At 30.3% G+C, this 15,765-nt stretch overlaps 1 pseudogene across 1 annotated transcript; it reads left to right on the forward strand.

Annotated features, from left to right (window-relative positions):
- The first annotated feature begins 9,113 nt into the window (after nucleotides 1–9,113).
- LOC149055994 (uncharacterized) lies at nucleotides 9,114–12,976 on the forward strand (annotated as a pseudogene). The gene is made up of 2 exons (XR_016191508.1): nucleotides 9,114–9,350; nucleotides 12,177–12,976. The product of XR_016191508.1 is annotated as an uncharacterized LOC149055994 (transcript).
- Nucleotides 12,977–15,765: the final 2,789 nt, after the last annotated feature.

The following is a 15,765-nucleotide window of genomic DNA, read 5'->3' on the forward strand; positions in this document are numbered from 1 at the left end:
TTATTGTTCTTACAAATACATAGTGCACTCTTCATTGTGTATTCTAAGACTATAATTTTTTTCCAAATTTTTTTTTTGATCCTTAAAAATCATTTTCCTGTGGGCACCAATACCCCCTTTCCATTTTTCATTTAAAAATAGAGTTCTAGTTTTTTTTTGTGTTCACAATTTAATTTTTAAACTTTATTAGTCACTTGTCACAAAATAAATAATTATATCATGATTTAATAATCCTTCTTTTATTGTTCTTAAAATACATAGTGCAGTCTTCATTGTGTATTCGAATACAGTAATTTTCTCCAAATTTCTTTTTTGATCCCTAAAAATCATTTGCCTGCGGGCGCCAATACCCATTTCCATTTTTAATAAAGCTCTTATTTATTTTTATGGGCACCTATTTCAAACTATATTAACCACTTGCAACAGAAAAATATAATTTTATCATGATTTATTTATCCTTCATATTATATTTCATTAATATTTCTTGAGAATAAATAGTGCAGTCTTCATAGTGTATTCGAAGACAATAATTTTCTCCAAATTTCATTATTGATCCTTAAAAATCATTTGCCTGCGGGCTCAAATACCCTCTTTCCATTTTTATTTTCAAAATAAAGCTCTTATTTATTTTTGTGGACACAATTTTCAAACTTTATAACCACTAGCAACAAAAAAATATAATTTTATCATGATTTAATTATCCTTCTTTTATTGTTCTTACAAATACATAGTGCACTCTTCATTGTGTATTCTAAGACTATAATTTTTTTCAAATTTTTTTTTGATCCTAAATAATCATTTGCCTGCGGGCGCCAATACCCCCTTTCCATTTTTATTTTCAAAATAAAGCTCTTATTTATTTTTGTGGACACAATTTTTAAATTTCATTAACCACTGGCAACAAAAAAATATAATTTTATCATGATTTAATTATCCTTCTTTTATTGTTCTTGAAAATACATGGTGCAGTCTTCATTGTGTATTCAAAGACAAAAATTTTCTCCAAATTTTGTTTTTGATGCTTAAAAATCATTTGCCTGCGGGCGCTTATAGTCCCTTTCCATTTTTATTTTCAAAATAAAGCTCTTATTTATTTTTGTGGACACAATTATTAAATTTCAGTAACCACTTGCAACAAAAAAATATAATTTTATCATGATTCAATTATTCTTCTTTCATTGTTATTGAGAACACATAGTGCAGTCTTCATTGTGTATTCCAAGACTTTATTTTTTTCCAAATTTTTTTTTTTGATCCTTAAAAATCATTTTCCTTTGGGCACCAATACCCCCTTTCCATTTTTCATTTAAAAATAGAGTTCTAGTTTTTTTTTGTGTTCACAATTTAATTTTTAAACTTTATTAGTCACTTGTCACAAAATAAATAATTATATCATGATTTAATAATCCTTCTTTTATTGTTCTTAAAATACATAGTGCAGTCTTCATTGTGTATTCGAATACAGTAATTTTCTCCAAATTTCTTTTTTGATCCCTAAAAGTCATTTGCCTGCGGGCGCCAATACCCCCTTTCAATTTTTAATAAAGCTCTTATTTATTTTTATGGGCACCTATTTCAAACTTTATTAACCACTTGCAACAGAAAAATATAATTTTATCATGATTTATTTATCCTTCATATTATATTTCATTAATTTTTCTTGAGAATAAATAGTGCAGTCTTCATAGTGTATTCGAAGACAATAATTTTCTCCAAATTTCATTATTGATCCTTAAAAATCATTTGCCTGCGGGATCAAATCTTTCCATTTTTATTTTCAAAATAAAGCTATTATTTATTTTTGTGGACACAATTTTCAAACTTTATAACCACTAGCAACAAAAATATATAATTTTATCATGATTTAATTATCCTTCTTTTATTGTTCTTACAAATACATAGTGCACTCTTCATTGTGTATTCTAAGACAAAAATTTTCTCCAAATTTCGTTTTTGATTCTTAAAAATCATTTGCCTGCGGGCGTTTATAGTCCCTTTCCATTTTTATTTTCAAAATAAAGCTCTTATTTATTTTTGTGGACACAATCATTAAATTTCATTAACCACTGGCAACAAAAAAATATAATTTTATCATGATTCAATTATCCTTCTTTTATTGTTCTTGAAAATACATAGTGCAGTCTTCATTGTGTATTCAAAGTCAAAAATTTTCTCCAAATTTCGTTTTTGATGCTTAAAAATCATTTGCCTGCGGGCGCTTATAGTCCCTTTCCATTTTTATTTTCAAAATAAAGCTCTTATTTATTTTTGTGGACACAATTATTAAATTTCAGTAACCACTTGCAACAAAAAAATATAATTTTATCATGATTCAATTATTCTTCTTTCATTGTTATCGAGAACACATAGTGCAGTCTTCATTGTGTATTCCAAGACTTTATTTTTTTCCAAATTTTTTTTTTGATCCTTAAAAATCATTTTCCTGTGGGCACCAATACCCCCTTTCCATTTTTCATTTAAAAATAGAGTTCTAGTTTATTTTTGTGTTCACAATTTAATTTTTAAACTTTATTAGTCACTTGTCACAAAATAAATAATTATATCATGATTTAATAATCCTTCTTTTATTGTTCTTAAAATACATAGTGCAGTCTTCATTGTGTATTCGAATACAGTAATTTTCTCCAAATTTCTTTTTTGATCCCTAAAAATCATTTGCCTGCGGGCGCCAATACCCATTTCCATTTTTAATAAAGCTCTTATTTATTTTTATGGGCACCTATTTCAAACTTTATTAACCACTTGCAACAGAAAAATATAATTTTATCATGATTTATTTATCCTTCATAATATATTTCATTAATTTTTCTTGAGAATAAATAGTGCAGTCTTCATAGTGTATTCGAAGACAATAATTTTCTCCAAATTTCATTATTGATCCTTAAAAATCATTTGCCTGCGGGCTCAAATACCCTCTTTCCATTTTTATTTTCAAAATAAAGCTCTTATTTATTTTTGTGGACACAATTTTCAAACTTTATAACCACTAGCAACAAAAAAATATAATTTTATCATGATTTAATTATCCTTCTTTTATTGTTCTTACAAATACATAGTGCACTCTTCATTGTGTATTCTAAGACAAAAATTTTCTCCAAATTTCGTTTTTGATTCTTAAAAATCATTTGCCTGCGGGCGTTTATAGTCCCTTTCCATTTTTATTTTCAAAATAAAGCTCTTATTTATTTTTGTGGACACAATCATTAAATTTCATTAACCACTGGCAACAAAAAAATATAATTTTATCATGATTCAATTATCCTTCTTTTATTGTTCTTGAAAATACATAGTGCAGTCTTCATTGTGTATTCAAAGTCAAAAATTTTCTCCAAATTTCGTTTTTGATGCTTAAAAATCATTTGCCTGCGGGCGCTTATAGTCCCTTTCCATTTTTATTTTCAAAATAAAGCTCTTATTTATTTTTGTGGACACAATTATTAAATTTCAGTAACCACTTGCAACAAAAAAATATAATTTTATCATGATTCAATTATTCTTCTTTCATTGTTATCGAGAACACATAGTGCAGTCTTCATTGTGTATTCCAAGACTTTATTTTTTTCCAAATTTTTTTTTTGATCCTTAAAAATCATTTTCCTGTGGGCACCAATACCCCCTTTCCATTTTTCATTTAAAAATAGAGTTCTAGTTTATTTTTGTGTTCACAATTTAATTTTTAAACTTTATTAGTCACTTGTCACAAAATAAATAATTATATCATGATTTAATAATCCTTCTTTTATTGTTCTTAAAATACATAGTGCAGTCTTCATTGTGTATTCGAATACAGTAATTTTCTCCAAATTTCTTTTTTGATCCCTAAAAATCATTTGCCTGCGGGCGCCAATACCCATTTCCATTTTTAATAAAGCTCTTATTTATTTTTATGGGCACCTATTTCAAACTTTATTAACCACTTGCAACAGAAAAATATAATTTTATCATGATTTATTTATCCTTCATAATATATTTCATTAATTTTTCTTGAGAATAAATAGTGCAGTCTTCATAGTGTATTCGAAGACAATAATTTTCTCCAAATTTCATTATTGATCCTTAAAAATCATTTGCCTGCGGGCTCAAATACCCTCTTTCCATTTTTATTTTCAAAATAAAGCTCTTATTTATTTTTGTGGACACAATTTTCAAACTTTATAACCACTAGCAACAAAAAAATATAATTTTATCATGATTTAATTATCCTTCTTTTATTGTTCTTACAAATACATAGTGCACTCTTCATTGTGTATTCTAAGACTATAATTTTTTTCAAATTTTTTTTTGATCCTAAATAATCATTTGCCTGCGGGCGCCAATACCCCCTTTCCATTTTTTATTTTCAAAATAAAGCTCTTATTTATTTTTGCGCACATAATTTTTAAATTTCATTAACCACTGGCAACAAAAAAATATAATTTTATCATGATTCAATTATCCTTCTTTTATTGTTCTTGAAAATACATAGTGCAGTCTTCATTGTGTATTCAAAGACAAAAATTTTCTCCAAATTTCGTTTTTGATGCTTAAAAATCATTTGCCTGCGGGCGCTTATAGTCCCTTTCCATTTTTATTTTCAAAATAAAGCTCTTATTTATTTTTGTGGACACAATTATTAAATTTCAGTAACCACTTGCAACAAAAAAATATAATTTTATCATGATTTAATTATTCTTCTTTCATTGTTCTTGAAAATACATAGTGCAGTCTTCATTGTGTATTCAAAGACAAAAATTTTCTCCAAATTTCGTTTTTGATGCTTAAAAATCATTTGCCTGCGGGCGCTTATAGTCCCTTTCCATTTTTATTTTCAAAATAAAGCTCTTATTTATTTTTGTGGACACAATTATTAAATTTCAGTAACCACTTGCAACAAAAAAATATAATTTTATCATGATTCAATTATTCTTCTTTCATTGTTATTGAGAACACATAGTGCAGTCTTCATTGTGTATTCCAAGACTTTATTTTTTTCCAAATTTTTTTTTTGATCCTTAAAAATCATTTTCCTGCGGGCACCAATACCCCCTTTCCATTTTTCTTTTAAAAATAGAGTTCTAGTTTATTTTTGTGTTCACAATTTAATTTTTAAACTTTATTAGTCACTTGTCACAAAATAAATAATTATATCATGATTTAATAATCCTTCTTTTATTGTTCTTAAAATACATAGTGCAGTCTTCATTGTGTATTCGAATACAGTAATTTTCTCCAAATTTCTTTTTTGATCCCTAAAAATCATTTGCCTGCGGGCGCCAATACCCATTTCCATTTTTAATAAATCTCTTATTTATTTTTATGGGCACCTATCTCAAACTTTATTAACCACTTGCAACAGAAAAATATAATTTTATCATGATTTATTTATCCTTCATATTATATTTCATTAATTTTTCTTGAGAATAAATAGTGCAGTCTTCATAGTGTATTCGAAGACAATAATTTTCTCCAAATTTCATTATTGATCCTTAAAAATCATTTGCCTGCGGGCTCAAATACCCTCTTTCCATTTTTATTTTCAAAATAAAGCTCTTATTTATTTTTGTGGACACAATTTTTAAATTTCATTAACCACTGGCAACAAAAAAATATAATTTTATCATGATTCAATTATCCTTCTTTTATTGTTCTTACAAATACATAGTGCACTCTTCATTGTGTATTCTAAGACTATAATTTTTTTCAAATTTTTTTTTGATCCTAAATAATCATTTGCCTGCGGGCGCCAATAACCCCTTTCCATTTTTATTTTCAAAATAAAGCTCTTATTTATTTTTGTGGACATAATTTTTAAATTTCATTAACCACTGGCAACAAAAAAATATAATTTTATCATGATTCAATTATTCTTCTTTCATGGTTATTGAGAACACATAGTGCAGTCTTCATTGTGTATTCCAAGACTTTATTTTTTTCCAAATTTTTTTTTTGATTCTTAAAAATCATTTGCCTGCGGGCGCTTATAGTCCCTTTCCATTTTTATTTTCAAAATAAAGCTCTTATTTATTTTTGTGGACACAATTTTCAAACTTTTTTAACCACTTGCAACAAAAAACTTTAATTTTATCATGATTTAATTATCCTTCTTTTATTGTTCTTACAAATACATAGTGCAGTCTTCATAGTGTATTCGAAGACAATAATTTTCTCCAAATTTCATTATTGATCCCTAAAAATCATTCGCCTGCGGGCGCTCATACCCCCTTTCCATTTTAATTTTCCAAATGTTGCTCTAGTTATTTTTGTGGGCACAAATTTCAAACTTTATAACCACTTGCAACAAAAAAAAAATAATTTTTTTCATGATTTATTTATCCTTCATATTTTATTCCATTAATTTCTCTTGAGAATACATAGCATAGTTTTCAATGTGTATTCCAAGACTATAATTTTCTCCAAATTTCGTTTTTGATTCTTAAAAATCATTTGCCTGCGGGCGCTTATAGTCCCTTTCCATTTTTATTTTCAAAATAATGCTCTTATTTATTTTTGTGGACACAATTATTAAATTTCAGTAACCACTTGCAACAAAAAAATATAATTTTATCATGATTTAATTATTCTTCTTTCATTGTTATTGAGAACACATAGTGCAGTCTTCATTGTGTATTCCAAGACTTTATTTTTTTCCAAATTTTTTTTTTGATCCTTAAAAATCATTTTCTTGCGGGCACCAATACCCCCTTTCCATTTTTCTTTTAAAAATAGAGTTCTAGTTTATTTTTGTGTTCACAATTTAATTTTTAAACTTTATTAGTCACTTGTCACAAAATACATAATTATATCATGATTTAATAATCCTTCTTTTATTGTTCTTAAAATACATAGTGCAGTCTTCATTGTGTATTCGAATACAGTAATTTTCTCCAAATTTCTTTTTTGATCCCTAAAAATCATTTGCCTGCGGGCGCCAATACCCCCTTTCAATTTTTAATAAAGCTCTTATTTATTTTTATGGGCACCTTTTTCAAACTTTATTAACCACTTGCAACAAAAAAATATAATTTTATCATGATTTAATTATCCTTCTTTTATTGTTATTTAGAACACATAGTGCAGTCACTTGTACATTGTACTCAGTACAATGAGTAAATTGGAGGGAGGGATGATAATGATGGGACAGTAGAATGGTGGATAATGATAGTTAAAGTATGAATGTTGAAAAGCTTAGTTTTTGGTTGCATTATTTTACTTTTGATATTCATATGATATAGCAAATAGCAAATACACCAGCTCACTAGGACTAGGTATAAGGTAACTACTGTCTACTTAAATGGTAAAATACAATAATGGTTTGATCAAATATTTTATCCTTACTATTAATTGAATAATATTTTGTATAATATATTTATGTATTATGTAATCAAGTAATTATATTCTAATAAATAATATTTAGTATAGTTGTGTATCATTTACGTTAACAAAAACATAATAATTATTTTATTATTTTATTGGATTTCGTCATTGATTAAAGTATAATATACAAATATAAGAACCTACCATAGGAGCAATAGATCTCTAAAACGAGGGGCGCTAAATCTGAATACATCACTTGGCCGTGGGGGGCAATGCCCCCCACACCCCCTTACACATAGACCAACTTTAATCGATATATCAACACTTTAAAAAATATAAGACTTTTTACAAACATAAAAAAATGAACAACATTTCTACTACTACAACATCAGAAAGTTTCTGACAGAAACATATTGAAACATTTTAATTTCATAATCCTGTTGAATAAATAATAATTTATAGATTTGAAATCAGCATACATTTTCTGGGTTTCATGGAATATTTATTCAAAATAGTTTCGGTGTTTATCTGATTGAATAAATCTTTTTCCATATTCAACAAAGATAAATAACAAATTATAATATACGACCAAACAGTTATACATTTTTTCAGGAAATTTCCTATCATTTAAAAACATAAAATTCATAATATCAGGTTTATAATAATAATTATACCTCATATAAAAAACAAGGGGTGCTAAATTTTAACTTGGGGATGCTAAAAACCTTTTTGCCCCCCCCCTATATTCGCCACTGGTACCTACAGTAAATAAATTTATTACATATATGTATTTTATGATTTCAAGTGTATATTAATCTGAGAGTGTACAATGAGGTAACAATATACTAGCACAGATTATATAATCTGTGATACTAGTTCTAAATATATCATTTTGGTAAATTTAATTTAATAATTATATTTTAATTAATAAATAACTCTTAAAATAGGAGAAAAAACGAGATACACAGATAGATAGATAAGTAGTAATTAGTGTTATAGTAAGGAAATAAGAGAAATTAATAATTAAAATTTGTAAGTAAGCCATTAATCAATCATATTTTATTAGGATAGCTAGAATACTATCTATAGTCCGGCCACCGGCCGGCGTTATTGCCCAAACGTGACGTCACACGCTACATGATGTCGGCGTCAAGATATTTATATTTATATTTATATTTATACCTAGACTTGCAAAAATAGGTACTTGGTCCTTTTTGTTGTATTAAAAATCATACTATTATAGCAAAAACATGGCATTATTATTTTTGTGATAACCCATCATCGACATCATCTGATAATTTTCTGCAAAAGTGTCGATATTTTCAACACGCCACACGCCACGCCATTCGTGCGCGAAAGACACAGTTTTATAACTATTACACAGCCACGCTTTCCTACATTCTTAGAGCACCAGGTAAAGAACGTGTGCCTGGAGTGTTCGCTAATTTGCTACCACACTCTTGGCGCGCTAAGCGCCTATCCGTCGCGATTGACTGCATGCTTGGCGCGAAGTATTGGCGCGCGAGAAAAAGCGTTCGTCTAAAGAGGTGCTAATAATCAGTCACGCCTAGCACGCCGAGCTATTGAGAGTAACGCGAAAATGTTGTACATTACATTTTGCGTGACGATGACGACGACGGACCGCTGACATAATTAAACACACGGCGACGCTGAACTATTGTGGGTAACACCAATTTGTAATAGGTTACATATCGCGTGACCATGATGATATCGAACCACTGATAATCGAAACCAGGCGGTTTGCGCGAATTTTTGTAGGCAAAGAGAGTGTCGATCGAACAGAGTCAAACTAACTACCACTGTGATAAAGCCGTACTATTGCAAGTAACACGAATTTGTTGTAGGTTACATAATATAGCGTGACCATAACGGCGTCCGACCGCTGACATAATCAATCACACCTCGCACGCCGAACTATTAAGAGTAACGCGAAATTGTTGTACATTAATTTTCGAGTAATCATGACGACGTCGGACAATTGACATAATTAAACACACCGTACACGCCGAACTATTGTGAGTAATGCGAGTTTGTTGAACGTTACTATTAGCGTGAAGATTACGACGTCGAACCGCTGACATAATTAAACACTGCGCGCACGCCTACTATTGCGAATAACTAAATTGTTATTGGTTACTTTTCACGTGACGACGATGACAGACCGCTGATAATCGAAAGGTCATTTGTTGAAATGCACCTATTCTCACATGGACGGAACGGGTCCGATCCGGGATGGCCGGTGGTGTCCGGGGAAAAAAATATAAATCGCGACGAAATTTTCTCGGCCGACCCAGATTCAATTTACCCGTCCCGGTCAGTATCGGATATATGTAAATACCCTACCGGGAAAAATAGTAGGAGAAACATGACTTTGGCTTAACAATTTCGATTTGCACTGACTTTAACTAACATATTGGCAGTTGAATAACATATCATATAAAATTTAACAGAACTTATTATAAATTATAAAATATGTTAAGTTATATTCTACTGACTATTGAAACTATATATACTCATAAACATTTTTAATAAAGTTAATATTATATTAATATTTTTGTTCATTGTAGAAAACAGTATATAAAATATTTAAAAATATAGGTTATTATTTAAAACTAGTACCTATCATTAGATCTACTTACGCTATACAGTACCTGCTATAATACCTATATACAATAATATAATATTACATTGATTTTATTACATGGCAATATAAATATTATATTAATTAACATGGTATATTATTCTAATATGTTATAATACTGTACAGCATTAAATATAAAATTAAGGAATTGTAGTTATACAATATTATTTTAATTTTATATTACTTATGTTTGCTATAATTTGGTATCTATTATTATCTATATTCTAAAAATAAGTTTTATTTTTATATTTTTATTTAAAACCTTGTAATAATATTAGATATTGAATTATTTTATACCGATTATTACCAGTTATCCCTTTGAAGTTTGAAGTGTAATGACATGTTTTGTCAAAAGTTAATTTAGTCATTTGGATTTGGTGTATATAAATGTTTTCAAATTTTCAAATTTTGCCATGAAACTGAACCAGCAGAAGAACTAAAATATGTTTTGTATATGTCTCTGACTGTAAAAGCTTGTTGTGTTGCATTTCCACCTTGAGCTGGCATATTTTCTAGTGTTGAAACTTGTGTGGTGGTAGAAAAATTATTTATTTCAGATGAATGTTTATAATTAGAAGCGGTGTTTTCGTGTTTTTTAATAAAATTATGCAAAACACATGTCGCTAAAACTATTTTATCAACGTTTTCGGATTTTGATTGTATCCGTCTATTATAAATCCTGAACTTTTGAACCAATATTCCAAAGACATTTTCAGAGCAACGTCTGGCTCGAGACAGCCGATAATTAAATATTCTTTTTAAATCATCGTCCAACTGTTTACCAGGGAAAGGTCTTAAGAGATTTCTTTTCAACGGAAAAGCTTCATCCCCAAAATCACGTACGGTGCCTTATTAGTGGTGCCAGGCAGTTCAGTATCGTCTGGTATATTTAATTTTCCTTCATCCAATGCCTTTCCAAATTTTGAATGTGCCAATATTCCCCCATCACTGTTCTTGCCGTATGATCCAATATCAACAGCTATAAAATTATACTGCGCATCAACTAATGCCAGCAACACTACCGAGAACGTTTTTTTATAATTGAAAAACTGTGATACACTTTTCGGAGGTGCTTGAATAACGATGTGTTTTCCATCTATTGCGCAATACAGTTAGGGAAATTCCATGTACTCCAAAATTAGTTAACGATTTCTTTCCAGGTCTCCTTGGTTGGCATTGCTATAACCTCTGGCATTAATTTTTGGGAAATTATGCTACATGTTTCAATTACAATGTCGTAAACTGTAGGTATGGCCGAGACGGTAACTGAATGAAATGGTTTTTAATGAATCACCAGTAGCCAAGTGCCTATAAAAAATAAATTTATAAATATAATATAACTATACGTTTTTAAAACAAAAATTTATCGTATCTACTATATTTTAGTTTAAAATCTATATTTTAGTTAAAGATGTAAAATGTATATAGGTACTCATGAATATCCATTATAACATATTTAAGAAATAAGAAAATCTATATAGATACTGTGTTTATACATTTTTAAATTTGTTGGGTACAAAATGAACTGTTTTTGAGAAACTTTGCTTAAAATGTTCAATCCTTATCTATAAAAGTTTAACATTTCATAAATTTTTAGCTAAAAAATATTTTATAAATGTTCGAGATTTTAATGAGTCTATCAAAATGCGAACTTTCAATTTTTTAAACATTATGACTAACGAATTTAGATTCGTTCAAACCAGATACGTAGGTACTATTTATGAGAAACATTGTATTAAATTTTAAAAATGTTTGATCAACTTAATTTTTTTCTGACATTTCTAGAAAAATACAAGAAAATTTCAACTATCTATAAATACCTCAAAAATATAGTCAAAATATTTTAATGTAAAATATCATGTATAAAAAATAATGAAATGAACATGTTGTTTAAAAGTCGTATAAATACGATAATTAATTTTTGAATTATAACAATGAAAACAGAGAAACCATTTTATCGAATAATCGTCGAAATAAAAATACCACAAGTTTAATGTATCTTATTCTATTCAAAGGACACTGCCCGTTACTTGTAAAATAAATAAATAATTGAAAGACAATAATATTCATGAAAACAGTTATTGCTCTTTGTACATTTCAAAATAGTTATAAATGTTTATTAAAGTTGTCAAATGTCAACATTTTAAAATTGAAGTATATTTTAAAAATGTATTGATAATATTAATATTTTATGTTTTAGCTGCCTTGTGTAAAAGTAGGTGGACAAATCTTAGAGATCAGTACCGTAAATCATTGAAAAAAAAGGTTACAGTCAGTGGACAAGCCGCTGAAAATGAAAAACTACAAATATGAGGACCAACTCAGTTTCTTAAAGCCTTTCTTCCAAGAAAGAGACACTATATCTAATATAAATTATGAAGAAAGTAATACTGATGATGAAGGTTTAGGAAATGTGGAAAATGGACAAGATGAATCGTTCGAAGTTCGAAGTAAATGTTGTTGACAAACCCGAATTAACAGAAAATGATAAAAATAAAGAAACGTTGCGAAGAAAAACCAGTTGAATCTGCTTCTTCGATACTCATGAAATATTTTATAAAAGAGAATGAGAAAGAATTAAAAGAAAAGTCACCAAGCGCTGATCCTCCAGTTGATTCATTTTTGAATGGTATTAGTGTAACGATGAAGACATTTACACCATACTATTTGAATTTGGCAAAATCCAAAATATTTTCTATTGTTCAGGACATCGATATGTAACAAATAATGGAAAACCAGAAGGCTGAGACAAATAGCTACAATAATCCTACATCGGCTACATCTTTATTTCAAATGTCTGGGCATCCCATTTGCCCGTCATCTCAAATAAATAACAGTTTGTATCAAAATCTATTATCAACAACACCATCATCCTCATATCCAATTAACGCAAATTATTCTTCTGAAATTTTAAATACAGAAGTTACTCCAAAATTACCATTAGATATGAATCAAGTAAATCAAACTCTGTTTTATACAAATATCAACCCTCGAAAGTAAATTTGAAAAATATCTAACTAACACGTTTTAGTAAATATTATATAAAATAATAATTTATTATAATAATTATAAAATAATATTATATTATATTATTTTATCTCTATGGTAAAAGCACTACCAATTTTCAATAATGTAAGTTTTTTTTTTAATTTTAAACAGAGAATGTATTAAATTAAATCGACAGTTCATTTTTATAATTTTTTTAAGAAATCATTAAACACATTATTTGAATTTACAAAACCAATTTTATTCTTTTATTTTTTTATTTTTTAACTAGTACCATTATTTTTTCAGCATTACATCGCTTACAACATATTAGATAACGTTGAGTAATTAAAATATAGGTATTCTAAACAACGATACTTTAGTCTTAAACATTATATTAGTTAATAATTGGGTGATATAATTATTTATCTTAAAGTTACAGCGAGTCGTTCTCTTGGAGGTATAGGTTTTCGCCAAAATGTCGTTTTTTTTTTTAATATCATCCTCAACTTTATTTAGTAAAACATTAAATGAATACATAGACATTCTAAAATATTCATAAAATTTACGTTCATCATCTACTAGTTCTTTATACAAAGTATTGAACTCTCCTTCAGTGCCACGCTTTTTCCATGCTTCGTGGACCCAAAAACGTTTTCGTTTTCTTGATGCTGTTTTAGTTACAGCAGAATTTAATTCTTCTTCATCAAGCAGTAGTGCAATCACAATTAAATTTTTTTTGTTTGTCGTCATATTCAAATCTAATAACTTAATATAGAACAAATCACGTGTATACTCTTCAAGTGCTGTCAGTCCGGGTGACTTGAAACTGAGCTGTGACGGAAAAGGAAGCTCCTATATCACAATTTTTACCCAACAAATTACCCCCACCCCAGAAAAAAATCATATTTATCCCAAAACTGATTATAATACATTCAGATTAGGCACACACTTAAAAATAAAAACCCGTCCAGGTCACAGCCCGGACTCTCCCCGTATATGTGCGTAAATAGAGCTTCCGTTACGGGCACGGTCGGCCCGGACCCGTCCCGTGCCCGTAACGGACATGTGGAAATAGACCTTTAATCGTCGCTCAACCATTCTATCTTAAACCGTGAACTGCATACATGCTCAAAACTGTTTGTGGATTGTGATAAGTTAAGAAATGATCAGTAATCTGAGTATAATCACACTTTCCTACCCCGTCCCGCCCGATCATTTCACTTCTTGCGCGTGCGCAATAAATACATCGTTGGCTGAACTGGTCGGCTTCAAACACGGACTACGCGTGATATACGCTATAGTGTATGTCATCAAAGTATGTAACACTCAGATGCCAGGCCGGCGGGTGCGTGCGACACCGGCCCGAGAAAATGTAGTATAGACCGATTAGACTAGTTTTATGTAACTTTGCTATGTATTGTGATTATCTAAATGTTTTCATCAATAAACGATGGCAGAAGAGGAGTTGTATTGTGCAAACAGATCCTTCTCTGCTCTGTCGGTTCTAACAGGAAAAATTAAAGTGTGTAACACTCGTAGATGGAGATAAGGCGCGCAATTTTATTATTAACGGTGTTCAATTCGTATTCGACAAGTTCATCGTGACGAACACCATATAGTATATACACGTCGGAACTGACGATATTCCGGCAAAATTAATATTTGTCTGTAATACATTTTGCAAATTTCAGTCGTAAAAACACACTTGAGGTTTCGAAATCTAGTAAAAATGTCGACCAAGTCCTGTTGTAGTTTTGGGCCGGTAAACAATAGCAGTTATTTCAATGACGGTTCGCGGCTACTTTGCGCGGAAGCATAAAACACGATGCGTAATATTTTGTGATAGTAACGGGACGATATACGCAGCGTATTGCGGAATAAAATAACGTCCCGGAGATGTCACGATGGACATGTGACCAGCTAGCGATATATACTCCGACATGAGCTTAATGAACATTTAATATTTTCAACAGGGAACTCGTAGCTAGTTTATGTTCGAGCGCATCAAACATCGCACCGCAATTTCGCGGGAACTGACAAAAGTTACAACCGACGGCGGCGCGTGAAACGACAACGGTACTGAAAATCAACCGCACGGATTGATCACAGAATAATTTTTCACACTTTCACTCGTCCGTGAACATTGTGATCACAGCCTCCGGCTCCTCAACCTGCCGAAACCATTCCATTAATCCTTCAATGGAGAGTCATAGCGATCGGCACCGATTGACGTGGGTGGGCCTCTCGGTTGGACACCGGACCAATTAGGACCCAACCAAACATCGAGCTTTACGCCGAAGGTAAAGCTTTATCCACCGAAATTTTTCAGTCGTCCATTATTGACGCTTATAAATCGCTTTCAATAATGCATCGACCGGTGATGTGATATCGAATGACGGGTCGGCCAGTGCGAGATTAGGGTAGGTACCTATCTTTGATGCCTTAGGGTAACCTCGGTCGGGGCAGGTCACTCGTTATAGTGGGAAACACCCACGCGTGTACGGAAATTACAGGTTCGAACGTAAATCGCGACTGTACACCGGATAAACCGCTTATATGGGCTGTCCAACGGGAACTCCTGATCGGTCGGCACAAGCACTCGCGCGCGTAACACCACTAATTTGCGATGCGCAATCTATTATTTATCAACGCGCGCATTGTTTGCCACGATTCCGGGCCGGTCGCGTAGACATGACGTGTCTTCATGTTCCGGAAGATATTTAATATTGATAACAAACAAAAAATAACCTATACCGCCTGTAAGCACTGTATGGAACAATCGATACATTTGAAACACTATG

The sequence above is a fragment of the Diuraphis noxia genome, unplaced genomic scaffold, assembly GCF_037042655.1.
Source record: "Diuraphis noxia isolate RWA-SAM2 unplaced genomic scaffold, SU_Dnox_SAM2 contig0004, whole genome shotgun sequence".
In the NCBI taxonomy this organism is placed as follows: domain Eukaryota; kingdom Metazoa; phylum Arthropoda; class Insecta; order Hemiptera; family Aphididae; genus Diuraphis; species Diuraphis noxia.